Source organism: Malaclemys terrapin, chromosome 7, assembly GCF_027887155.1.
Source record: "Malaclemys terrapin pileata isolate rMalTer1 chromosome 7, rMalTer1.hap1, whole genome shotgun sequence".
Lineage (NCBI taxonomy): Eukaryota > Metazoa > Chordata > Testudines > Emydidae > Malaclemys > Malaclemys terrapin.
In genome coordinates, this window is record NC_071511.1 from 37,598,497 (window position 1) to 37,624,163 (window position 25,667).

The following is a 25,667-nucleotide window of genomic DNA, read 5'->3' on the forward strand; positions in this document are numbered from 1 at the left end:
GAGCAATGGCAAGGTGGTGGACTTCATCAGTGTTTGGGGGGAGGAAGCTGTCCAGTCCCAGCTGTGCTCCAGCTGTAGGAATTACGATACCTTCGGGCAGAAATCAAGGAACATGATGGAAAGGGGCCATGACCGGGACGCACTGCGGTGCAGGGTTAAAGTGAAGGTGCTGCGGAATGCCTACCACAAAGCCCGGGAGGCAAACTGCCGCCCTGGTGCTGCCCCTGAGACCTGCCATTTCTACAAACAGCTGAACACAATACTTGGGGGTGACCCCATCTCCACTTCGAAGACCACCATGGACATTTCAGAGCCCAGTTCAACAAGGCAGGAGGAGGAGGAGGAAAGCGGGAGCAAGGGTGCTGAGGAGGTGGGAGACAGCCCGGCATCCCTAGATGGATGCAGCCAGGAGCTGTTTTCAAGTCAGGAGGAAGGTAGACAGTCACAGCGGACAGTGCTTGGGGAAAAACAAACAGCAGAGGAGGTGCCTGGTAAGCGGCTTTTATTTTGGGAAGGAAGTTATTCAGTGCCGGCTCTTGGGGCAAGGAGGGTTAGGGCTGCATGCATGCCTAGATGTGGAATAAGGCGTTGATGTTCTCTCTCACCTCGCGGTAATCGGCCTCAGTAATCTCTTCAAAGGTCTCATGCAGAAGCTGGGCAATCCGCTTGCGCAGGTTCCTTGGCAAAGCTACTGTGCTCCTTGTCCCAGTAAGGCTAACATGTCCGCACCACTGTGCCATGACGGGCGAAGGGACCAATGCTGCACACAGGCAAGCTGCATATGGGTCAGGGCGGAAGCCACATTGTTGTAGAAGACCCTCCTTTGCTTCCCAGGTCACCCTCAGCAGCAGGATATCTTCCAGGCTGAACTCATCCTGTAGAAAATGTGGGGACAGTGTTCAGTACAGGGGCCCCCTGCAGCTGCTGGCTCTCCCCAAGGCACAGAACCGCAGAGGACAGTACGGCTGTGAAACAATCAGTCCCCCTTGCCCCTGTGCTTACTCACCATGTTGGAACTCCTGTGGATTATGTGCACTCAGTTTGGGACCAGCAATTTCTGCAATTGTGTAGACTGTGCTTGTCTTTAAGTACAGCCAAATCATTGCTCTGTCTGGGTGAACAATGCTGCCTCTGTTAAGTGTTGCATTTTGGCTTTACAGATGCAACCTTGAGATCCCAGCCGTCCTTGTTATCAACAGCCGAAAGACTCCAAAGAATCAGGAAGCGGCCATGTAGAAGCAAAAAGGACCTGCTGCATGAAGTAATGCAGCAGTTCCTTAATGAAAATCTAAAAGCACAGGTGTGGCGGGAGAGTGAAAGGAGGATCCGCCAGCAGAATGAGGTGCACCGGGACAAAATCACAGCGCTCCGGGAGCAAAGCACGGATTGGTTGATAAGCATCATAGAGCACCATGCGGACTCGATACAGGCGCTCGTAGCAATGCAGGCAGAGCACTTCCGCGCCCTCAGCCGTTGTCCCAAAACTCTTTCCTTTGTGCCACCATGTCACCGCCAACCCACTTTCCCCAACATCCATGTTCTTACCGCCACCAGCTGCCTCCAACACCTGTAGCTTCACCACCAGCCCTGAAAACTACGACCCTTACTGATTGCACTCAACCCCCATCACTATGCATTTTAGCCAGCCGGAAGTGCAGCACTCGTTTCACAGCACTCCAGACTTGAAGGCTGAGTATGATAACAGGACATACGTAAATCTGTGATTGTCCCGTTCCCCACCCTACCCCCTTGCCCTTTCTGTTTCCCAAGTAGTTGTGTTTCTTTTCAATAAATGAATTTTTTGGTTTTGAAAACATTCTTTATTATTGCGTTAAGTAAAAGATATCTTAGCCCAGGAAAGCAACAGGCACTGCAAGTCAGTGTATCATATGTAGCAAACACAGATTCCTACTAACATTGGAACCACTGCACTTCACTCCCGTGCAGGGCACCAAACATTACTGGTGGCTTTCAGGCTCAAATTGCTCCTTCAAGGCATCGCTAACCCTTGCAGCCTCGTGCTGGGCCCCTCTAATAGCTGTGCTCTCTTGCTGTTCAAATTCAGCCTACAGGTGTTGAACCTACGAGATCCATGCCTGAGTGAATCTTTCACCCTTCCCTTCACAAATGTTATGGAGGGTACAGCACACGGATATAACCGTGGGGATGTTGTCATCGACCAGGTCCAGCTTCCCATACAGACAGCACCAGCGGCCCTTTAAATGGCCAAAAGTGGGGAACAGCCAGTTTCCAAACCCCAGAAACCAAACAGAAGTCCCTTACTTCTGACTATTCTGTATCTTTGTATACAGTGATGTTGTGTTCCTCATTAACAAGATCTTTGCTGTATCTATTCTCTTCTATATAGGTTCTTGTACTGCATTGCTCACTGTAGTATGTGGAGCACCTGTATGTGTGTCCATGTGATCAGGCAGGAGTGGCTGGAAAAAGCTTTGCATAGTGTCAGCACTGCTTCAGGATTCTCCACAGTGCTTAAGATTCTTGTCCCAAGTTTTCATCCTCTAACTTCCCGCAGAAGTTGCAGTTGTCAATCAATGCCATAATATGAGAGTGTTACAGCTTAGCTTGCCTAGTATGGAGAATCTGTTCCTACCTTTAGACTTGAATCAGAAACAGACTGCTGCTCTTGCAGGAGTTATAAGATTAAGATATTACCTCCATGCACTTTGCCTCGCTCAGGATTAAGGGTCACATTACCAAAGGTGAAGGATCCCTGCCAGACTGGGGCTCCTAAATAAGGAACCACTGGAAAGGAGTTCCACCCTTCACAATTGGCTCCTTGAGGAAGTTGCATTAAATTCATAAAAAGGGCAAATGTGTGAATGTGCTGGCACACACATGTACACGTGGCATGCTTGCTGGGAAGGTCTCAAGCTTAATCCTAGCCTTGCCCTGCTTACACATTTCTCTAGGCTGTTCTGCTAACACAGGGAAGCTATGTCTCATAGTTGCTATAAGGGAATTTGACCCAGATCTTGTGAGGCTCATTCCAATGCCTGACCCACAAAAAGCCACCTCGGAATGTTCAGGTAGGGCGGGCATGGAAGGGTTTGGTTTTATGCTAGTCCGTTCACCCATCACTACTAATATCCTGATAAGGGAATAAGCTTCAAGTACTGAAATGATTTTGAAAGTTACCTGTACGAGAACTAGTTCTGTTAAGTGTTTTAATTGGACAGAACATTCTGACTTAACAGATCTCGTACTTGAACAAGTCATTTAAGTGAATTGCATAAAATAATACCCTCCCATGCATATCCTGTATGAACTTCATCACTCATTTCCAGAAACAAGCTACCCAAACAGAAATTGAAATTTTCAGAGATGTGTTCTTAATTCTCATTACTAGCCAGGACCAGATGAACCAAACCACAAGGGCTGTTCTATCTGAGACTGGAAGCAGTAGTGTTGGAAATCTGATTGTAAGCGCTCTAGGGTAGGGAATGTACTATTTGTAAAGAACAATGTCTTTACAGTGTTGTACATACTATTAGCATTAAAACAAAACAAAATCTCATGAAAGCATGTTCCTGTGAGACAAGTTTATTTCTGCATTTGCTAGTGTTAGTTCAAAGAAACTTCAAATAAGCATCCAAAAGTTTGTTAATCTGATCCTTAACTCTGAATTCTTGAAGCTTACCCCTCCTGGTGATTCATCTGAAGAGAGGTCAGGCAGTTTGTCATCACCTAATGCACAGAATTTATTCCTGATAACTTTATAAAGGAAGTGCTTTTGTTTGCACGATCCACTGTATTTTGAAATGTAAATTACAGAAGTTCATAAATTGTAAGGTGGTAAATCTGGTCAGCAACTCAAAAAAAGAACAACCCCTCCCCCCCGTCAAAGAAAACCAATCATCAGTGATCAAGGAGTGTTTCTGCACCTCTTTATTCTTAATGCACACAGGTTTATAATAAAAGATCTGTAAACCCTTTGGGACAGGGACAGTCTTGTGGTGTGTGTACAGTGCCTCACACATGATGGGAACCCAATCCCTGATTGGGGCCCCTTGGCACCACCAAAGTTTCTACTTGAGAAGAAGCCAACCGGGGGAGAAAAAACCCAAAACCCAGCTTGCGCTAAAACCAGGGCCGGTGCAATCCATTAGGTGACCTAGGTGGTTGCCTAGGGCGCTACAGTTTTGGGGGTGGCGACCGCGGCGGTATTTCGGCTGCAGGACCTTCCACCGCCTCTGCGGGGGGTGGCATTTTGGGGCAGGACCTCCCGCCGCCTAGGGCGGCAGAAAAGCTGGCGGCGCTCCTGGTTAAAATTCAGCTCTCTAGCAATAGCCCAGAGCTCTAACAAGAGTCTTCTCAAGGTGACTCCTTTATAAAGGCTCCCGTCTGAGTGCTCAGCTGGGTTCTTGATATCTCCATCTCGTACACCGGAGTAAAATCTTGCAGTCATGGAGGCCCTCTGGACCCTGTCCCAGTCTCACTGCTGTGATCTAACACCTGCCCTCCTTCAATACAACTCCTGGTGACATCTCTTAAAACAAGCTGATCTTACCATTCTTAGGAGGCAGTTGCTTGTTTTTCTAGGTCTGCCCCAGAAGCTTCCATGGAGGCACTGAACTCATTGAATATTAGAGCTTGGTTGGAATTTTTTTATTTAAATTTTTTTGTTGAAGTCAAAATGCTTTAAAATGTTGATTTCTATTACATTTTGTTTTGAAAAAAAGGCATTTTAGTAATGGTGAAGTGTCCCATTTTGACAATTTTGGAATGGGAAGTTGAGAGTTTTTTTTAAATTTTCAACCAACTCATTCATATATATATATATATATATATATGATGTTTTAACTTAAAACATAAAACATAAAACACACACACACACACACATATATATAAGTTAAAACATCAAAATAATAACAAATGTTTTGATTTTATGAAAATTAATCCAAAACCATTTTTTTCCAAAATTTCACTTGCAGAAAATTTTGCCTTTTTTGTTTTACAATGGAAAAAATTGTCAAAAAACAAACAAACAAACAACAACAACAAAACAACCCACAGAATTTTCCTTAAAACAGAAAATCCAGTTCCCACCCAGGTCTGTTCAATATCAGTTGGAAGAAGTTGGTAAAAAAAAAAGCCATTCTGCAAATTAAAGTATCAGCTAAACTTAGAAAATACATTTGAAGTTGCCCATTATTTCATACTCTGAGACTAGTCACTAGCAGATGCATTTGGCAATCCTCTTTTGAGCATTATTTTTGTTTTCCCAAGCAAAGTAGTTCCATTCCAATGGGCATTTAATCTTTGTTTTTTCAATGGGAGTATATGGATTGTTTTAAGTGTCCAATTCATTACATCCTGCGCAAAGTCTTTCAAAAGAAAACAAACTTACAAAGTCTTCACCCCAGTCCCAAGCTGGGCCCAGCCACTCCTCCCTGGAGGTCCAGCTTCCTCCTCTCCCAGCATCTCTTAACTAGAGAGCAGAGCTTTCTCCCTGCTGACTCGAGACACTGCAGGAGCCTGCTCATTGCTTACAGTATTTGCAGACATCTGCCCAACAACCTGCAGCTGTCTCCCCCTTGATCAGGCATAGCTGTCTTCCCTTAAGTCCTATTGGGCAGCAGCTAATTACAGCGTTATATTGAGGTAGAGGTGTACTTTCTTTTCATTTCACCTTTGGGAGCATCTATCCCGTACAAACAGATGGTGAAATATATTTGGTAGATGATGAGCCTCTAATTGTTTTGAAATGAAATAGAAAGATTGATGTTTTATTTGTTCCTTATTTCTTCAGATTCAAAAGTAACTCTCTCAAAAGAGGGTTATAATATTTTCAATAGTGTCAGTTTTATTTCTGCACCTGTAAGGTTGGAGGAGAAATCACAAACATTTTAAAGTTGTTTAAAATGCTTTTCCTAGATTGAAAGTACCTAGTATAGAAGAGGACTAATAATAGAAACCTGAATATAAGGTTCTTTTTCAAATAGTGTCCCTGTGGATGCTCAACTTCAGGTGTGCCTGTGCCTTTGTTCAGAGAATTTTGGTACCAGTACCTGTATGGCCTGCTCATATATCCCACACCTTTGTGGGCACTGTGCTGAGACTATATGGGTCTGCACAGGCAAACCACTCTGTCCCTTCTCATCCACCTTTGGCCCAGGACAGAGTCTGCTATGGGCTTGTTCTCTAATATTTAGCTTTTTCTCAGATCTCTTATAGTTACTTACCTTAGTGTTATAGTTGTTGGAACAATTGTTACCCTTGTTTTTTCTAACCCCCTCCTCAAAAAACCCAGCAACCCACCACACAGAACTTTATATTAGAATTTAGGTACCCAAGGGTCTAATCATGTCTTCTGAGCCATGTTAACAAGTGCTTGTGGTTTGTCAGTATCAAGTCTCTCTTGGTCACTGACTCCTTTATCACCTAGGGTACCACACTCCCCCTCATCTATTCTTCAAGCCAAACAACTTGCCTCCCCCTCCCCCCGCCCCAGAGTATGTGGGAAAGGACTCATCACACACTCCTATTTCGGTATAGGTTCACCATCCTATTCTAAAACAGATCGCTTTCCCTTCTATACTGATGTATTGTATGAGGACAGACCTCAAATGACACCCACATGGCAGGAACATAGGTGGCTGCCTCCACCTATGCCTTCAGGGCCCCGGAGTGCCCTTGTTGGGGTCTGTGGGCATTGTGTCACCAACAGTTTACATCGAGGTCCTTGCAACGTCAGAGGGATCAGAGACGAGCCCATTCTCCTCAACCCCCTTTACCACTATCTATCCCAGAGTAACAGACCTGTGAGAAGCAAGAAGCAAGGGCCAGTAAGGAGGTTGTACCTCTTACCAATATTTCTTCCTCATCTCCTGATGAAACTCTATAACTCCATCATCTTCTATGGCAGATGAGTTCTGGCATTTTCTTGAACTGATGAAGTAGATTGCTGACATGCTGCAGATTCCCTTAGAGGAGGTTTAGGAGTCCCACCATAAACTCCTAGATATTTTACACACTTCGAAGTCTATGAAGATTGCCATTACAGTCAATGAAGGTCTTGTGGAGCCCATTAAGATGGTTTGGTAAATCTCTGCTACCACACCGCCTACCTGCAAAGTATGATGTTCCAGCTAGGGAAGTTTCTGTTTCTCACCCAACTCAGAATTCCATTGCCATGCAGACCATTAATGAATGAGGCAGACAATATAACTCAAAATCCACCCTATACAGCAAGAACCACAAGAGACTCAATCGTTTTGGTCATAAATCCTATGCTTCAGTCACACTTCAGTGCAGGATAGCAAAACATCAGGCGTTCATGGCCAAATACGACTATTTAAATGATGATAAATTCAATTATTTTCTTGAGCATCTGTTGGAAGAACATCAGGACCAGTTTAAGTCCATTCTACAAGAAGGTCAGCTCCTGACTAAGACATCGCTCCAGGCCTCCTTGGAAGCAGCAGATACTGCAGCATGGTCTATCTCCACTGCAGTGATCATGAGAAGAGCATCTTGGCTACATCTGTCGAAGATATCCCCTTTGGCAATCACAACCTTGTGAACTTGACAGATGCATCTCTCCACACTTTAAAGGACTTGAGAGCCATATTGCAATCCCTAGGGATTTACACTCCTGTCAATAAAAGGAGATTTGGTAGGTCTCAGATGCCACAAAGAGCATGCTCTGCCCTGTAGGTTTTTCGCCTTCCTCCACAGCATGGGGTAGGGGTCGCTAGCTGGAGGATTCTCTGCGACTTGAAGTCTTTAAATCACGATCTGGGGACTTCAACAGCTGAGTTAAGGGAAAGTGGGTGGGTCAGCTTTTGTGGCCTGCATCATGCGGGAGGTCAGACTAGAAGATCATAATGGTCCCTTCTGACCTTAAAGTCTATGAGTCTATGAGTCCAGGTGCACTGGACCCTTCTCCCTCTTAAAGGGGCCCATCACCCTGTGACAGGAGCACTACTAGCTCTTCCCATAGTACAAGGCACACACAACATATAACCTATGTTTTTTAAAGTTGCTAGAAGTACCTGTCATTGTTTCATTAGCTTTGGAACTATGAGAGGCATGGAACACTGTTCTTTCAGATGAAGCTGCCATTGAGCTATGTCCTAGGAGTTTCAGCTGATTGTGCAGAGTAGGACACTGGGAGGGGAACGCACAGTCCAAAAGCTTCACGCAGAAACCTTCTATGCGAGGTATTGAGGTAGCATTACCCCTTCTCAACTCAAACAATGAGCCAAAAGTCAGAGTCCTGAGAGCTGATGAGTTAGGAGAAGAAATTGTTAATGGAGCCAGGCATTACTGATACAATCCTATTTACAAAGAATGCACAAAGTCCTCTTTCTCTGAACACAGCAGGAATCAAACAGCAGGAGACTGTTTCTTGGCTCCCCAGTCTAGCCCCCATTCTTGCCAGAACTCAACCCAAAAGCCCGCTCTCAACACTTTCTTGGGACCATGCTGTGTCTGGTGCTTCCTTGCTGCCTCCTTGCTGGGGTCTTTCTCCTCATTCTCTGTCACACCCACACCCCTCCACCAAATAATGCCAGGCAAAACACCTCCACTCACATATACCTTTAGTTTGAGTGAAAGCTGCTATTGTTTCAGCTATTACATTCATCCCAAATGAAGCGTGATGGTTACACCCTTAGTTTTAATGCGGTTTAACTCAGCCCATACCACTAGACAAAATTACAATAGCTTGCCTTAGGCCATATTCACACTATGGGTGCTATAAGCAGCATAGCTATGGCGATGTCACCCCACAGTGTAGACACAGGGTACCATCACTGTAGGAACTCCACCTCCCCAAGCAATGGTAGCTAGGTCAACTAGGTAGCTAAGGCCTTGTCTACACTTGCAAGTTAGAGCGCATTAAATGAGCTCTGCGCGCCCTAACTCATGACACGTCCACACTAGCAAGGCACGTAGAGCGCCCGGACTCCGCGGCTTGCAGTGCCTGTTGCTTTCCTGGGCTACGGTATCTTTTACTTAATGCAATAAAGAATGTTTTCAAAGCCAAAAATTCATTTATTGAAAAGAAATACAACTGCTGGGGAAACAGAAAGGGCATGACACATTTGTGCTGTGTGGGAGGAGGAAGGGGCAGGGTGTGGAATGGGACAATCACAGATTTGCATATGTCCTGTTATCAATGGGCATTTCGACTTCCCCTACAGCACAGGTGGGCAAACTACAGCCCGCGGGCCACATCCAGCCCGCAGGACCATCCTGCCTGGTCCTTGAGCTCCCAGCCGGGGAGGCTAGCCCCCGGCCCCTCCCCTGCTGTCCCCCCTCCCCCACAGCCTTAGCTCTCCGTGCTGCCAGTGCTCTGGGAAGCGGGACTGCGAGCTCCTGCTGGGCAGCGCGGCAGTGTGGATGGCTCTGGCTGGGCAGTGAGGCTGACAGTCCTGCTGCTCTGAGCAGCATGTTAAGGGGGCGGAGAGCAGGGGAGGTTGGATAAGGGGCAAGAGGTCCGGGGGGCAGTCAGGGGACAGGGAGCAGGGGGGGTTGGATGGGGCAAAGGTTCTTGTGGGGGGGCGGTCAGGGGATGGGGAACAGGGGCAGTTGTATAGGTGTGCGAGTCCTGGGGGGCCTTTCAGGGGCTGGGGTGTGGATAGGGGTCGGGGTCAGGGGACAAGGAGCAGGGGGGTTGGATGGGTCGGGTATTCTGAGGGGAGGCAGTCAGGGGGCGGGAAGTGGGAGGGGGCCAGGCTGTTTGGGGAGACACAGCATTCCCTACTCGACCCTCCATACAGTTTCGGAACCCCAATGTGGCCCTCAGGCCAAAAAGTTTGCCCACCTCTGCCCTACGGTGATCTTCTGGTCTCGGAAGAAAGTCCCAGCTTGCAGCTGCCTGAACAGGCCTATGTTCTGAAAGATACATGCGTCAGGCACCTTTCCGGACCAGCCTGTGTTAATGTCCATGAAACACCCACGGTGATCCACAAGTATGTGGAGAACCATAGAGAAATACCCCTTCCGATTTATGTATTCAGAGGCTAGGTGGGCTGGTGCCAGAATTGGAATATGCATCCCATCTATCGCCCCTACGCAGTTAGGGAAATCCATTTGTGCAAAGCCAGCCACAATGTCACGCACGTTACCCAGAGTCACGGTTCTTCTGAGCAGGATGTGATTAATGGCCCTACAAACTTGCATCAACGCGATTCCAAGTTTCAGAGTAGCAGCCGTGTTAGTCTGTATCTGCAAAAAGAACAGGAGTACTTGTGGCACCTTAGAGACTAACAAATTTATTAGAACATAAGCTTTCGTGGGCTACAGCCCACTTCTAGGTATGCATCTGAAGAAGTGGGCTGTAGTCCACGAAAGTTTATGCTCTAATAAATTTGTTAGTCTCTAAGGTGCCACAAGTACTCCTGTTCTTTTTACGATTCCAAGTATCGACTTTCCCATTCCAAACTGGTTAGCGACTGATCGGCAGCTGTCTGGAGTTGCCAGCTTCCAGATTGCAATAGCCACCCACTTCTCCACCAGCAGGGCAGCTCTCAATCTCATGTCCTTGTGCTGCAGGGTGGGGGTGAGCTCAGCACACAGTCCCATGAAAGTGGCTTTCCTCATCCGAAAGTTCTGCAGCCACTGCTTGTCATTTCAGACTTGCATGATAATGTGATCCCACCACTTAGTGTTTGTTTCCCGAGCCCAAAAGCGGCATTCCACTGTGGTGAGCATGTCCCGGAATGCCACAAGCAATCTCGTGTCTTCTGCGTTATGTGAGTCGACATCATCGTCGGACTCCTCACTGTCACTTTGTAGCTTAAGGAGTAACTCAACTGCAATTCGTGACATGCTGGCAAGAGCCACCAACATATTCCTCACAAGTTTGGGATCCATTCCCGCAGACTGAAAGGGAAGACAGAGCGCACGGTACAAAAAACGTTGAAAGATGGCGCCAAATGCGGACAGAAGCACTGGGATTGCTGGGATGCGAAGCCATGCTTCATGGGGCAATGGGACAGGACCCAGAATGCCCCGGACCTCCCCACCCCCTTCCCACAAGCCACAGCACCAGAATGGTAAGAGATGCTCTGTGGGATAGCTGCCCATAATGCACCGCTCCCAATGCTGCTGCAAGTGCCGCAAATGTGGCTACGCCAGTGCGCTTGTAGCTGCCAGTGTGAACACACTGCAGCACTTTCCCTGCTGCGGTCTCCGAGGACTGGTTTAACTCACAGCGCTCTACATCTGCAAGTGTGGCTATGCCCTAATTCTTCTACAGACCTACCTGCATTTACGCCGGGGGCAAGGTTGGCATAGCTATGGTGCTCAGTGGGATTTTTCACATCCCTGAGCACTGCAGATATGTCAATCGTATATCTACACTGGCAACTGAACAACAAAACTGTTGTTGTTCAGAGATGTTAAAAAACCCACAAAAGACAAAAGTTTTGTCAAGGAAACGCACCGGTGTGAACAGCGCTTGGTCGGCAGGAGAGCACTCCTGCCGACAAAGCTACCGCCACTCATTGGAAGTGGTAGTTTTTTGTCGGCAGGAGAGCTCTCTCCTGTCAACAAACAGTGGCTACACTGCACGCCTTTTAACGATATTGCTGTAGCAGCAAAGCTGTGTCGCTAAAAGGTATGTAGTGTAGACATAGCCTAAGTGTTAAGTGTATTCCAGGCCTCAGATCTCCAGTTTCTCATGTATTGAAGCATCCCACACACTGAATTCTGTTACTGTTGAAAAGATAGTTTCCTAACTGATATGTTTTTTATTTTAAAGTTGCCATTTTGTTAGCCACTTATTCTTCATAATGATCTTGGATGGAAAGATACAGTTGAAGTGAATAGCTTCTCTTCATTACAGTGTGGTTTTCCTCAGCTAATGATCAGAATATGTGGTGTGGTAAACCCAGGACAAACAGCTACAAAGGGGGGGGGGGGGGTAATTAGTCCCAGGGTGTTAAAAGGCCTCTCCCTATCCACTGAGGAGAGATAACTACGGGGAAATAAGGTTCAGCTGGAAAAGGGGTTACCAGGGAACTAATTAGGTTCAGCTGGCTCCAACTGCTTAAGACCATTGTAAAGCCTCCCCTGCGTGGAAGGAGGGGGTGTAAGAGAAGCAGGGAAGCTGCCAGTAGACTAGGTGCAGCAAGACACCGAACCCTTCCAGGAAGGAAGGCTGTATTCCCTCCCCAGAAGGGAAGGAAAACAAGCACAAGGGACTGACTGAGGAAAGGAATAGCTGGACCCTGTGCTACCTATAAGGATTTGCCTTGCCCAAGCCTGTGTCTCCAAGGCTAAAAAGGATTGAGCCTGCTGAGGAGAAGAAGGTACTTTGCCACAGTAGATGAACAGAAACACTTGTGTCTACAAAGCTTCCCACCCAACTGATCCTCAAAGCAGGTGGAAATTCTCCCAAAGGGGAATGATCAAGCTGGTGGTGCTTTTATATAATTAAAAATAAAATCACAAAAAAAAGATTTCAGAGTAGCAGCCGTGTTAGTCTGTATCCGCAGAAGTGGGCTGTAGTCCACGAAAGCTTATGCTCTAATAAATTTGTTAGTCTCTAAGGTGCCACAAGTACTCCTGTTCTTCTTTTTACAAAAAAAGGGTGACGCCATCCCTCGCAAACCCATAACAGACCAACTGGCAATGGAAACCCAAACACTACCGCACATGGAGACATCATGCCTTTCTTTCTTCACAAGCTTGGGGTAAACAAAGCTAGTATGGTGCCCTGAAAGTCAACCATTCTGAGCTATGCATATGTTCTAATACAGGGGATCCCTTCCTGGAGGGGTTTCTGGTAGAATTCCTCTGCTACATGGAGGGCTCTGCAACATCTTTGCTGACTGCAGCTGTGGTGATAATACACGAGGGAAGGCAGCCTCAGGCTGGCAGGCCCTAAACCATTTAGGACCTTCTAGACTGCATGGATGATGGAATTTACCCATTGCCACAGACTATGCTCCAGAATCTCAGCTTTCATTTTAAAGCATGTTTCTAGCCACTCTGGTTGTAGAGATAACCTTGAAGATATGACGAGAGTATGAAGATGCAGACTCTGCAGAGAGCATGAAACTATAGCTCAGAGGGGTGAACTCCCCCTTCATGGACTCTGCTGAGCAGTGGTAATGGAATCTGGCCTTTTCCCAAGAGTCTTTTTTCAAATCAGCATCTTTTCCAGAAAGTTTGCCATTTTGCTGCAGTTAGGTACACACCCCACTTTCCTTGGTCTCCCTGCTATGACTTACCTGCAGTGGCTTCTTGCTCTCCAGCTCTTCCCACTGGTGCATTAACTGAGTACAGAGCATGCTCCTTACAGTGTTACAGCTGGTCAAGGACCCACAGTTAGAGCCCAGCTTGTGACCAAATCCTTCTGCTCCTGTTGGAGCCAATGGAGTCAGGAATGTAGGCTGGCCAGCTCAACTGCTGGATGAATAGTGCAGCAGAAGAGGCCAAGGGAAATGAGCTGCCGAAGCTGACTACAAAGCTCCCTCCGCCCTGAGGAAGGAGGCATGGGACTGGGCTGCCTGGACAACATCCTGGGAGCTGGGCACCAGGGAATAGGAGCCAGGCTACTTGGCGAGCACGACAAGAAATCCCTCCTTCAAACTGACCACTGAAAGTAACCAATTATTCTTACATTAATTACATTATTTTCAACTATGAGTGATAGCTGTGTGGGTTTGTAGTGGAGAAGAGGAATGGGAATAGAGAATATTTCATGGCAATAGAATAAATGTTGCTGTGGAATTTATGGTTTGTTGCAATGGTTCATAAAGGGGCCTGCTTATGTCATTCTTCCCAAACCAGTAAGCAGCCAAAACAGATCATGGAGCACTAGTAACATTCTCCTAGGTGAGAATCCACTCGTTAAGCATGCTGCCACATTCTTCATCCACTTCAGTTTTCAGGTAGACTGAAGGAGTCACCACTTAGAGCGCTTTGCAAAATTAAACTCTAAGGTGAGGAGATGGGCAGGAATTATCAAGGAATTAGGTTCTCAGATTGGGATAAAAGGCACTGTTACTTAGACTAGTCCTTTGTGATTATTTCACATTTACAACAGAAGTTTGGTTTCAAATGGCATTTATCTTCCTCTGATTGTGCAGCGTGGTTTTTAAACACTAATTATGTAAGTTAAAGGCTAGTACATCCTTGACCTAAATGTTCATGGCCACCGTTATTGTGACATCCACATACTTTCATCGTGGTTTAGAAGCCCACATGTTTTCTCTTACTCCACTAACGGAAATGACTATACTAGCAGTTGTGAAAGTGAGTGAACTTAATACAGTATATTGTTAAAAGGGACAAACTCAAAATCTAGTCAAATTAAGAAGTGAGTTAAAAGTACTTTTAGGTACTAAACCTGCCCTTCAGTCTAGCAGTTTTTGCAGGTACTTACAATAATGTTAAAATGTTTTTCTGTCCATTTGCTGCTGTGTGCAAGACCCACACATATATCAAGAGAAGCTATAAGGGGAATAACAATAAAATGGATGACAAATCTTCAAGGTAAACAAACGAGGGGAAAATAGGGGTCTTTAGCTGTTACTTGTAACAGTGAGTTTAAAACGAATCAAAAGTACTTTGAGAATACTTTTTAAATGAATGAAAAGGGTTTATAGGATTGGCCTTGTAGAGTAATACTTTAGTCCATAAAAAGATATTTATTGTACTCAAAACAAATTCCATACATAACAAACCTGGCTGAGAGTCTCAAAGCTGTGTAGGGGATTTAGATGCCTCTCTCACTAAATTTAAATGGAAAGTGTGTCTAAAATAAATCTCCTAGTCTGTTTTGATAATCTCAGCGTATGTCTTCTCTTTCACTCAATCCCTGTTCTGATTGTCAAAATGTTCAGTCGTACTCATGTGATCAGTCCATTGGACCTGCCTGGTTCAGTCACTTACGCCTGTGAAGTGGGTGTAAAATATTACACAATCAGAAAGTTAGCATTCTACACCTCCTTTGCACAGGAGTAATTAAGTGACTACCCAAGGTGCAAAGCAGTGATGAGGCAAGCCTCTACCTTTGAAGTGGTAGGTTACATGATTACTAGCTTATTCCATTACCTAAACAATTAAAAAAAACATTTACAAGTCTTGGTTTTGGAATTGAAGAGATTTATCTAATGGTTCAAACTTAAGTCTTTCAAAACATTTGAAAAAATCCTGTGTATATACAGTATAAGACTCAGCTCAACAGCAATAAGGCCATGTCTACACTAGAAAGCTTACAGTGGCACAGCTGTACTGATGCCACTGCACCAATGTAAGATCTCCCATGTAGCTGCTCCATGCCAACAGGAGAGAGCTCTCCTGTCGACATAATTAAACCAACCCCAAAAAGTGGTGGTAGCCATGTCAGCAAGACAGTCTCCCACCGACATAGTGTCCACACCGGCGCTTCTGTCAGTGTACCTTATGTCGTTCAGGGGTGTGAAACAAGTTATACCGACAGAAGTGCTAGTGTAGACATAACCTAATACTTCACACTTCTACAGCATCTGTCTTCAAGGATCTCTGTGTTCTACAAACGTTAGCAAGGCATTTCAGCCCCCCTGTGATGGAAGTCCAAGATAAATAGAATCCACCACTGAAGTACAGATACCGCTCAAGTAGGAAATGGCATCTGCTTAAAAGCTTCTGTAATTTGTTTTGACCAATATTTTAGATTGTGATCCTTTTTAGGAAAAAAAAATTGGCAATACAGGGTCATATATAATTTGATTTTCAAAAAAAGCTCACAGCAAAGTTCTTTAATTGTATTTAATGTAAGGTACCGATGAAGGAAAGAAGGTGGTGATTATTCATATCTCAAGAAGGGGCTCCATATGAACAAAAGACAAGGTCACTGATCTATCCAATAAGGAGATAAAGGAGCTACAGCTGCACATAAACTTAACAGTTAAGGTATATTACACATGCAGCTCTTGCCTTCCGGAGATCTTTGATTTCAGAGTAGCAGTACAAAACATATCTTATACTTAAGATTGTTTCTTAAGTAAGCTTAGAGGTAGGGTGGGAAAGAGTTACCTGCAAAGATACTGTTGGAACAGCATCCATCTATGGCATTCATTATTCTAGAACAGAATGGCATTTCCTCTTTGCCCAAGAGCATCTGTTTCCTGACTAAATTCTGACTTCACAAGATCTTATTATAGCAAAAGTTAACTATAAAGAGAAAAACAAATCTTATTTATTTGGGGCTAACTTAGCCCCAAATAATCAGTAATAGCACCTTCTTTTATAGTTCTTGGTTAATGGTTTATTCAAAAATAAATTTTCCTTTAATCTTCAGTTCACTGAACTGTGAGAGTCTAGGTATACTTTACAAGTACAAATATGTTGGTCAAAAACAAACAAGTTTTCTAGTACAAGATTTTAACCATGCAAATGTGCAATTCCACAAGAGGACATTTCACCTGCCCTTTTTGGAAAGAGGCACAATGTTACTGCCTAATGGAGTGTGGAGGGTGAAGGTATCTGACTTGTCTTACCTTCACACAAAGATATGCTAGGGTACGACTCAAAACTGAAGGATGAATAAAATTCATTGATAGCTGTAGTAAAAAATGCTGAAATACTCAAGCCTACAGGGCAATGATTCTAGAAATGTTATTCAGAAGTCACTTTTCCTTGAAACAGCTCTCTCTGTATGGTCAGTTTTACTGAGGCTAGGTCTACACTACCCGCCTGAATCGGCGGGTAGAAATCGACCTCTCGGGGATCGATTTGGGACGCGACAATCGATCCCCGAATCGGCGCTCTTACTCCACCAGCGGAGGTGGGAGTAAGCGCCATCGACAGAAAGCCGCAGAAGTCGATTTTGCCGCCATCCTCACAGCGGGGTAAGTCGGCTGCGATACGTTGAATTCAGCTACGCTATTCACGTAGCTGAATTTGCGTATCTTAAATCTACTCCCCCCCGTAGTGTAGATGTACCCTTAGAGAGGAGGAAAGCTAAGTGCTATCCAAAACCCAGCAAACCAAAAATTTTGTTTCTTATCTTACAATGAAAATAACCGTAGGTGTTACTTGCACCTACTATTGGTACAAAGTGTTCAGACAGTGACTTAAATTGACAATGTAATGAGTGCATGAGTTAGGCAGTATACAGACTTGATGAACAGGTTTTTGATCATGAAACTCCAGTCAGCTTTAATAGGAGCTGAGCAGCTAAAACCTCCATGCATCTAGTTTGGAATGCAGTCCAAGCTTTCAGAATCCACATAGTGTGGCTTACACAGTAGGTTAACTTCCATATATTTTCCTTTGCACAGCTGAAAACTGCAGCATAGACAGCTGACAGCAGAAGTCTGTATTAGCTATATCACTGAGAGCAGCTTTTATGTCTCAACTTCATAAAGGCAAGATGACATAGGACCTGCAAGTCGCAGCAGGTTTTAAGTTTCAGGGGGGAGGGAGTGCACACGCACTCAGACTAAACAATTGGCTCCTCTATCTCCCTCCTGTATAGCCAACTTCATAAGTGTTAATGTGGATTTCTTCTCATTCACCAGTAGACCCAAATGTACGAACAGCTGCCAGATGGACATGATGCTGGCCCGCACCTGAGCAGCCCCTGACCAGAGTATAGGAACAGCTGGATGCCCATCTTCCTGAGGTAGGCCTCCATCACTGCAAGGCAGTTGATAAATACAAGGTGTGCTATACAGAATCCAAAGGCAGAATCCAGTATAGGTAGTGTTTGTTCAACACAAACCTCAAGAAGCACCTGTACGCTAGGTGGATGAGTGTGAAAATGTGCATCCTTGAGCTAGAGAGCAGCATACCAGTCTTTTTGGCCTAGGGAGGGGTTGATGGATGTGAGGGAGACCACAAAGTGAGGAGAAAGATCCGAGAGAGAGAGTAGAAAAGTTACCACCAACATAGCCATCCCATTACCAGCTTTACATGGCGAGGGAAGGGGACAAGAAACTGAAGGGAGAAAAAATGGTATTAAAGTTAATGGGCCTGTTTTCAAATGGACGATTATAAACATCCAACACTACTTTCTCTAAAGTAGTGCATATTTCTGTCCAAATATTCTGCTCCAGGAGCCAGCTTTTGCAGTTTATAACTGATGGTGCTCATGACCAGCCTGAGCAGTGTAAATATAATGAAAGCCATCAGGCTATGGCTGTGATGGTTTTCATTATTATACTACTCAGCGTGGTTACAAACTCTGTACTACTGTTTAGAAGCCATGGTGTAATTTTCCAATCTTTGTATAAAAAAAGCCCCTTCTTCTCTTGAAGGCATGCATCATTAAGCTCCACCCTAAACCAACACTATCATTGCTTCCATAGAAACTAAGTGGGAAGGGTGCGGAGCAGAGAAAAGGGTAAACAAATAAAAAGCAAAAAAGGAATGCTTAATGTTTTTATTGCGCTTTTGGGGCAGCCACGTTATTCAGGTAGCCTAGCCAATGCATCAGAGATGGTTTTTCCAGACTCACGGCCATAAAATCCTTTAAAGCACCAATATCATCTTTCTCTGTCATAGAGTTGCCACGTCTCAGTTTTCACGAGATAACCTTCTTCACAATTGGTCTGTTCAATGTCATTACAATACATTGGAAGAGTGGTCTTGCGCACAAGTTGCAGAGCTGGGTATTAGACCTGGACTCTATTCTTGGGACCACCCCAGTCTTGGTATGACCATGCAAAAGTTGTTTAAGCTGTGTGCCTCAGTTTCCCCATCTGTAAAGTAAGGGAAACACCTGCTTTACAGCAGTGTTATGAGGTTGAATTCATTAACATCTATAAAGTTTTAGGGTGGTAGCCACTATGGAAGTGCAAAGTGTTTAAATTTCTGATTATTTTATTTATTTCAAATCCTGAGTCTCAAGGGCTGATTCCATGTCGCATGGTGTTACTGGTGTCATGGGGTAGCAACACATCACAGTATCACAACTCTATATTGTGTCATTATGAAGGAATGACTAGGATAGAGTTAACAAGGGGGCAACTGTACATTTCTGTGCTCTTTTTCCTCCATTCCCCTAATCCTGTGTTTTCTCTTCTGCTGTTCCACCTCCCTGCTCTTCTACAGCTGCCAGTCCTCTGCATCTCTCACTGTTTCTCAACTCTTCTTCTCCAGGACTCTCTCTCCTCTTATGTCCAATGATGCAACAGTAAAGTGTCCCCCGCCCCCGAAACAGCATCACCAATAGGGGAAACTGAAGCACTGCATCTAGACTATATGCTACCAAGGAGCTTCAGAACTGCAATGACAGCAGAGCACTAGGAACAGACCAACTCATGGTTTGGGAAATTTGGGCCTGCTTTTCAGCATCCTTTGCAGCCAAGGCCAGCCCTGGCACCAAGTGAAAATCAGTAGCTTTAGTCAGATTTAAATGCTATTGATTCAGTGTATTTCACTGCTAAGCTGCTCATTAGGAGGAGAATGATAGAGATATCAGATAAACTGGTTCAATTACAAGAACCAACCCTTCTCCTTACTGCCCGGCAACTCACTGAACCCATATTTTTTCAGGTTAAAAAATGTTTTTCTTAAGGGGCTCCTCTCCTTCTCACTGAGACCCTGGGCTCCAGCCATGCCCCACCCCCTCAGTCTCCCTTTTCAGACTCCCCCCCCCCCAAAAAAAAAGGTTCTTGCTGCTCCCCTCCCTCTGAAAGCCAAAAGGTGAACTTAACTATTGAAGGATTGGCTTGGGGAAAGGTTTCTTGGCTCCCCAGTAGCTGATGTGATTCCCAGCTCTGAAATGCAGCCCCCCCACAGGCACCCCCTATGCAATCTCTCAACTCCAAACAGGCTTCCTTCCTCCTGCTCTGTTATCTCCTCTGCAGCCCTACTCCACTACTTTGTCTGTCCTTGCCATCTCCTCCCCATCTTCCCCTTCCTCTTTCTAGTCCCCTCCCAGTGGGTGACTCAACAGGCTGTAATGACTTGACTTATAGCTCTTTATTCCATACAGAACACAGGGCCTTCACTATTGCCTTCCATCTGTGACGGTCTCTTGCTTCAGCCTTAGCTTCTTCCTATGTTATTTTGAGAGCTTTCAATGCTGCTTCTATTGTGCGATTCTGTGTTGTCATTGGTCTACCTTGTCACTTTTTACCTGGGGGTTCCAGTCCAATGCCTGTCTTATGCTATTTGGGTCTTTCCTCCATGTGTGTCCTATCCATCTGCATTTTCATTCTGTAATTTCCTATCTTTATCAGTTTCTGTTTTGTCGTCCTTCAGAGTTCTTCATTTATGACTTTCTTCTGGTCATCTGATACTGAAGATTTGTCTAAGGCAGTTGTTGATGAAAGTTTGGAGTTTAGACAGTCAGATCTTAAGTCTCCAAGTTTCAGCACTCTATACAGTAGTAATATAATGGTGTTAAATATTCTAAGTTTAGCTTGTAGGGCAAGAGTTCTGTTTCTTCAGATTGTCTTTAGAGTTATGAAGGCATGTCTCGCTTTCATCATCCTCTGTTCCACTTACATTGCTGCTAAGATATGTGAAATAGAGTTCTTCTACATCATCTCCAGAAAGGGTTATGGGTAAAATAAATATATATTTTTTTTAGGGTTATGGGTGTTTCTTGTTGCATGTTGATTCACAAGTTTTAGTTTTTTCATTATTCGTTGTCAACCCTACTAATTGTGAATAGGCCTGGAGATAATTTGTTTTGCCTTGTATGTCTCTATGGGCATAGGATAGCAAGCTGAGGTCATCTACATAGTCAAGATCTTCTAACTTCTGCCTGAAAGTCCATCGTATGCCCCTCGTTATCCAATCCACTACTAGTAAAGAGATCATGGGTCATATAAGGCACCCTTATCTGATGCTGCTAGTAACCTGTAATGGCTTAGTCAGTTCACTGTTCTGTATTATTTAGCATGTCATATTTTCACAGCAGCTCTGAATGATGTGGCGATTCCATAGTGGCATTAATTCCACAAAATTGATCTATTTGATCTGTATACGATTTCTCCTGTCTATCATCATCTTGAATCTACTGTGTTCTTTATTCTCTCTAGAACAGGGATCGGCAACCTTTGGCCCACGGCCCGCCAGGGTAGGCACTCTGGTGGGCCGGGCTGGTTTGTTTACCTGCCGCATCCGCAGGTTCGGCCGATCGTGGCTCCCGCTGCAGGAAGCGGTGGCCAACATATCCATCAGCCTGCGCCACTTCCCGCAGCCCCTATTGGCCTGGAGCGGCGAACCGCGGCCAGTGGGAGTTACGATCGGCTGAACCTGCAGACACGGCAGGTAAACAAACCCGCCCAGCCCACCAGAGTGCCTACCCTGGCGGGCCGTGGGCCAAAGGTTGCCGATCCCTAGTCTAGAACAGGGGTTCTCAAACTGGCGGTCAGGACCCCTCAGGGGGTCATGAGGTTATTACATGGGGGGTCGCGAGCTGTCAGCATCCACCCCAAACCCCACTTTCCCTCCAGCATTTATAATGGTGTTAAATATATAAAAAAGTGTTTTTAATTTATAAGGGAGAGGTCGCACTCATGGGCTTGCTATGTGAAAAGGGTCACCAGTACAAAAGTTTGAGAACCACTGGTCTAGAAAAATGTGTGTAAATACCTGACTTGGGGTAAACAATAATTGAATGTGCCTCCGTTTTTTTGGTAGCTTCATCATATAACACTTTCTCAGCCTGTTTGTTATTTTTTTTCTTCCCATATCTTTTGTACCAGACCTATCAAAATGTCTGTGTTCTTCGAGTCTGCCTTAAGAACCTCCATTGGGACCTGGTGCTTTTCCACTTTTTAACCAGTTGACTGCCCTCTCTACTTCTACTATGGTGATAGGCCTTAGTTAGATGTCCAGATCTTCTCCTTCTCTGCCTGGAGGGTTGGTCACTGACTCACCATTCAGTAGTTGACTAAAGTTCATCTGTATAATGATATTGTACCGTGTCTTCATGTCACTTTGTGCTGCATCAGTCTGTGCATCTGTTGCCATTTTGCCTATCTATAAAATCTTGCTGGTCTTTCCTAGCACTCTTTTTGGCCTCTTTGTTCTGCATAGCATATTCCTCCTAGAGTCATGGAGTCTGGCCTCTCAGACTTGGTAAGACAACTCCCACCTGTTCATGCTCTCTGTATGTGTGTATATATAACTCCTCAATATATGTTCCACTCTATATGCATCCGAAGAAGTGGGCAGTAGCCCACGAAAGCTTGTGCTCTAATAAATTTGTTAGTCTCTAAGGTGCCACAAGTACTCCTGTTCTTTTATTTTATTTTAAAAAATCTAAACTGAATCTGTGTGTCAGCCACAAGAGGGAGCAAATGGCATGAGGTAAAATGAGATCAGCTACTTAGGGCTTTGTCTACACGCCAGGAAAAAGTTGCACAAGTTCAATTTAAGGTACTATTTTAAATCAACTTATTTAAAACCAGTGCAAAATATTATATGGACACTCTTAGTTCAGTTTAAAAATGGCTTATTTTTGTTCATTTGTTCATTTGAAATAGATTCCAGATTGACTTAGAGTAAGTAAAAAGAGCTTTTGTACAGGTTTAATAACATTGTTTTCAAAACCCATTTTAATTTAACCAGTGCAGTTTTTGCATTTAGACAAGTCTTAAGTCTGAAATACATTAAATAAGCTTTGAGACGTGTGAATTTAAAAACTTAACTTGAAAAGTAAATTGTGTTACATTCATTAGCAACGTCACACATATTCCCATCTTTAGAAGAAGCTACTCACCTCCTTTTGAACTTTTCATACTGATTTTATTGTGTTTGGCATCTTTCATAACAACTATATCTCAGAATACTGGAATTACTGTAAATACAGTGAGAGAGCCAGTCAGAGAGGGAGAGAGAAATTAACAAGTAAAAACAATAGAGAAGAGATGTTCTATCCAAGGATTTTATGTTGCCACCCATTACCATCGGATCTGAGCACCTTCCATATTAAATTAACAGCAATAGCAAAAATTTCATGGAGTCTCTGGTAACTCTCCCTTTCTGGAGAAAAATTCAGCTTGGGGCAGAGTTTGTGTTTTTAGAAAGTGTGTATGGTGGCAGGGGGATTAGTGTAGAAAGGTCCATCAATATTAAGTGTTGTCTTATGGTGAAAAGCCTTTTACACAGAGGAAAGTTGTGATTTTCCTAAAGATTGTTAAACTCCTGATACATCTAATCTCCTCTGGATGTTTGATCCATAGCCAGACTCCCCTTAAGTGATAATGTTTTGTCCCCAGTTCTCATGCACTTCCCCCTTAGCTTTGTGATTTGCATTGTCCCAGGGGAGCTCAGATGTCATGGCAGTTCATAGATCAAATTTAAGCCTTTACTGCAGTTTGGGCTTGACCCATTAATTCCTTTGAAAATTAGAACCAAAGCCTTAAGTTTCATATTTCAGACACCAGTTTAATCGTGAGAGTCAATGAGGCAGACACAGGAAAAGCTGTTCTAGATATTGAGATGCAAAGGACGAAGCTATTGTACCCAGTGTGATAAGATTATATAGAAAGATAAAGGAAACCACTACTAGAGAAGAGGAGGAAGTGGGGAGTAGAGCAAAGTAAGGTCTAAGGGAGGCTGAGGCAAGGCTACGGATAGATACCTTTGAAAGCAAGAGGGTAGTTTTGAACTGGAACCTGAACTGAACGGAGGAGCCAGTGGAGTCTGAGGATGAGAATGATGTGGCATACTTTGTACTCAGAAGAAGTCAGACAATTGCATTCTCCATGTTTTGGAGTCAAGAATTTGACGATAAAGCAAACCTACCAACAGGGGAAAGTAGGGTGACCAGATGTCCCAATTTTATAGACAGTGCCAATTTTGGGGGTTTTTTCTTATATAGGCACCTATTACCCCCCACCCTGTCCCGATTTTTTACACTTGCTGTCTGGTCACCCTAAGGGAAAGGGAGAGAGTTCAGTGAGAGGATGTTAAGGAGGCAGCTAATCTGAGTTCAGCAGGGAGGTAGAAGAGACAGCTGTATGTTCCTTTTGACCACAAAAACTAGTGTTCTAGAATCATCAAGCTTCTTCTGCTAGATCTAGGTATTTATTTGATCCCCATCAGCATAGCATCCAAGTAACTGAGATGGATCCACATTTATTGGGTCATGGCCAGCAAAGAAAATGGACGTGAAGGAGTCATTAAGGTGTCAGATGTGTATGGTACATTTCAGTATCATCAGCATGAAGATAGTTGGGTTATCTTGGGTCTACCCTTAATCCTAAAAGAAATAAATTAGCAAGTGAATAGACCAAAAAGAGGCAGTGTTCTTAGAGCAGAGGTGAAATCAACAGAGCCAGAAGGGGTGTGTTTAGAATGAACACCCATTTAATTCATCCAGTTACTTCTAAAATAAGAGCTTTTTGATGATCAGTAAGGCTACAATTTTGTCACAGAGGTCACGGATTCCGTGACTTCCGCAGACCTCTGTGACTTCAGCCCCGAAGGCAGGGTCCTGCCACCTCCTGCAGCGGCAGGGAGCTATAAGGTACCCCCACCGCCTGAGGCAGCGGGCCCCAAAGATCTCAGATGCCATAGGCAGTGGGGTACCCCACAGCTCCCAGTCGCTGCAGGTGGGGGGTACCCCACAGCTCCCAGCCTCAGTGGGGAACAGGGGGACCCTGACAGCTCCTTGCCACAGCCATGGGGCAGGGGTACCCCGACAGCTCCCCACCGCCGTGGGGCAGGAGGACCCTGACAGCTCCCCGCTGCAGCCATGGGGCAGGGGGACTCCGGAGCTCCCCTGTCACCACTGCCGGACAAGGGGACCCTGGCTGATCCCCACCGCCACTGCTGTCGGGCAAGGGGTCTCCAGCTGCTCCCCACCACTGGGCAGGGGGACCCTGTCTGCTCCCCACAGCCGAGGGGCAGGGGGACCCCAGCTGCTTCATGCTGCCGCTGGGGGACAGGGGGACTCCGGAAGCTCCCCACTGCTGCCATGGGGCTGGGGGACTCAAAGCTCACCTCTGCTGCAGGGGGGGAGCAGGGGGACCCCCACAGCCCCCAGTCACCAGGGGGACCCCCGCAGCTCCCCACTGCAGTGGTGGCAGGGGGGATTCCCACAGCTCACCGCCACTGGGGAGGGGGAACGGAGACCCTGCAGCTCCCATCCACCGCTGGGGGCAGTCGGATCCTGGAGCTCTGAGTCCCCACAGGTGGTGGGTGCCCCAGAGCTCCCAGCCACCCTGCAGCTGCTCAGTCCCTTCCCATTTTATCATGGATATTTTTAGTAAAAGTCAGGGACAGGTTACAGGCAATAAAGAAAAAAAATCATGTAAGCCCATGACCTGTCCCTGACTTTTACTAAAAATATCCATGACAAAATCTTAGCCTTAATTATTAGGAAGAGGGCCAGATTAAGGCAGGGGCTTTAGGGGCTGCAGCCCAGGGCCCCAGCTCAAGGGGGACCCGCAAAAATAAATCACAGGCAGCGATCTCCAACTCCGGGCCGCTAAAAGTCCCACAGTGCAGCAGGGCTCAGGCAGGTTGTCTGCCTGCCATAGCCCCATGTCGCTCCCGGAAGCGGCTGGCTGCTGCTAGCATGTCTCTATGTCCCCTGGGGGTGGGTGGGGGAAGAGAGGCAGCTCTTCTCGCTGACCCCATCCCCAGCACCGTCCTCACAGCTCCCATTGACTGGAAACTGGCCAATGGGAACTATGGGGGGGGCGGTGCTTGTGGGCATGGGCAGCACGTGGAGACATGCTGTCCGCCTCCCCACAGGGGCCACAGAGATGTGCTAGGAGCCAGCTGCTTTT

General features: G+C 45.4%; 1 long non-coding RNA gene across 1 annotated transcript in view; it reads right to left on the reverse strand.

Moving 5' to 3' along the window:
- Positions 1-527: 527 nt before the first annotated feature.
- The window catches only part of LOC128840011 (uncharacterized), a 35,319-nt gene continuing 10,179 nt past the window's right edge, over positions 528-25,667 (reverse strand). The window contains exon 3 of the long non-coding RNA XR_008445589.1: positions 528-875. This is a non-coding gene — a long non-coding RNA (uncharacterized LOC128840011). The remainder of the gene's footprint in view (positions 876-25,667) is intronic.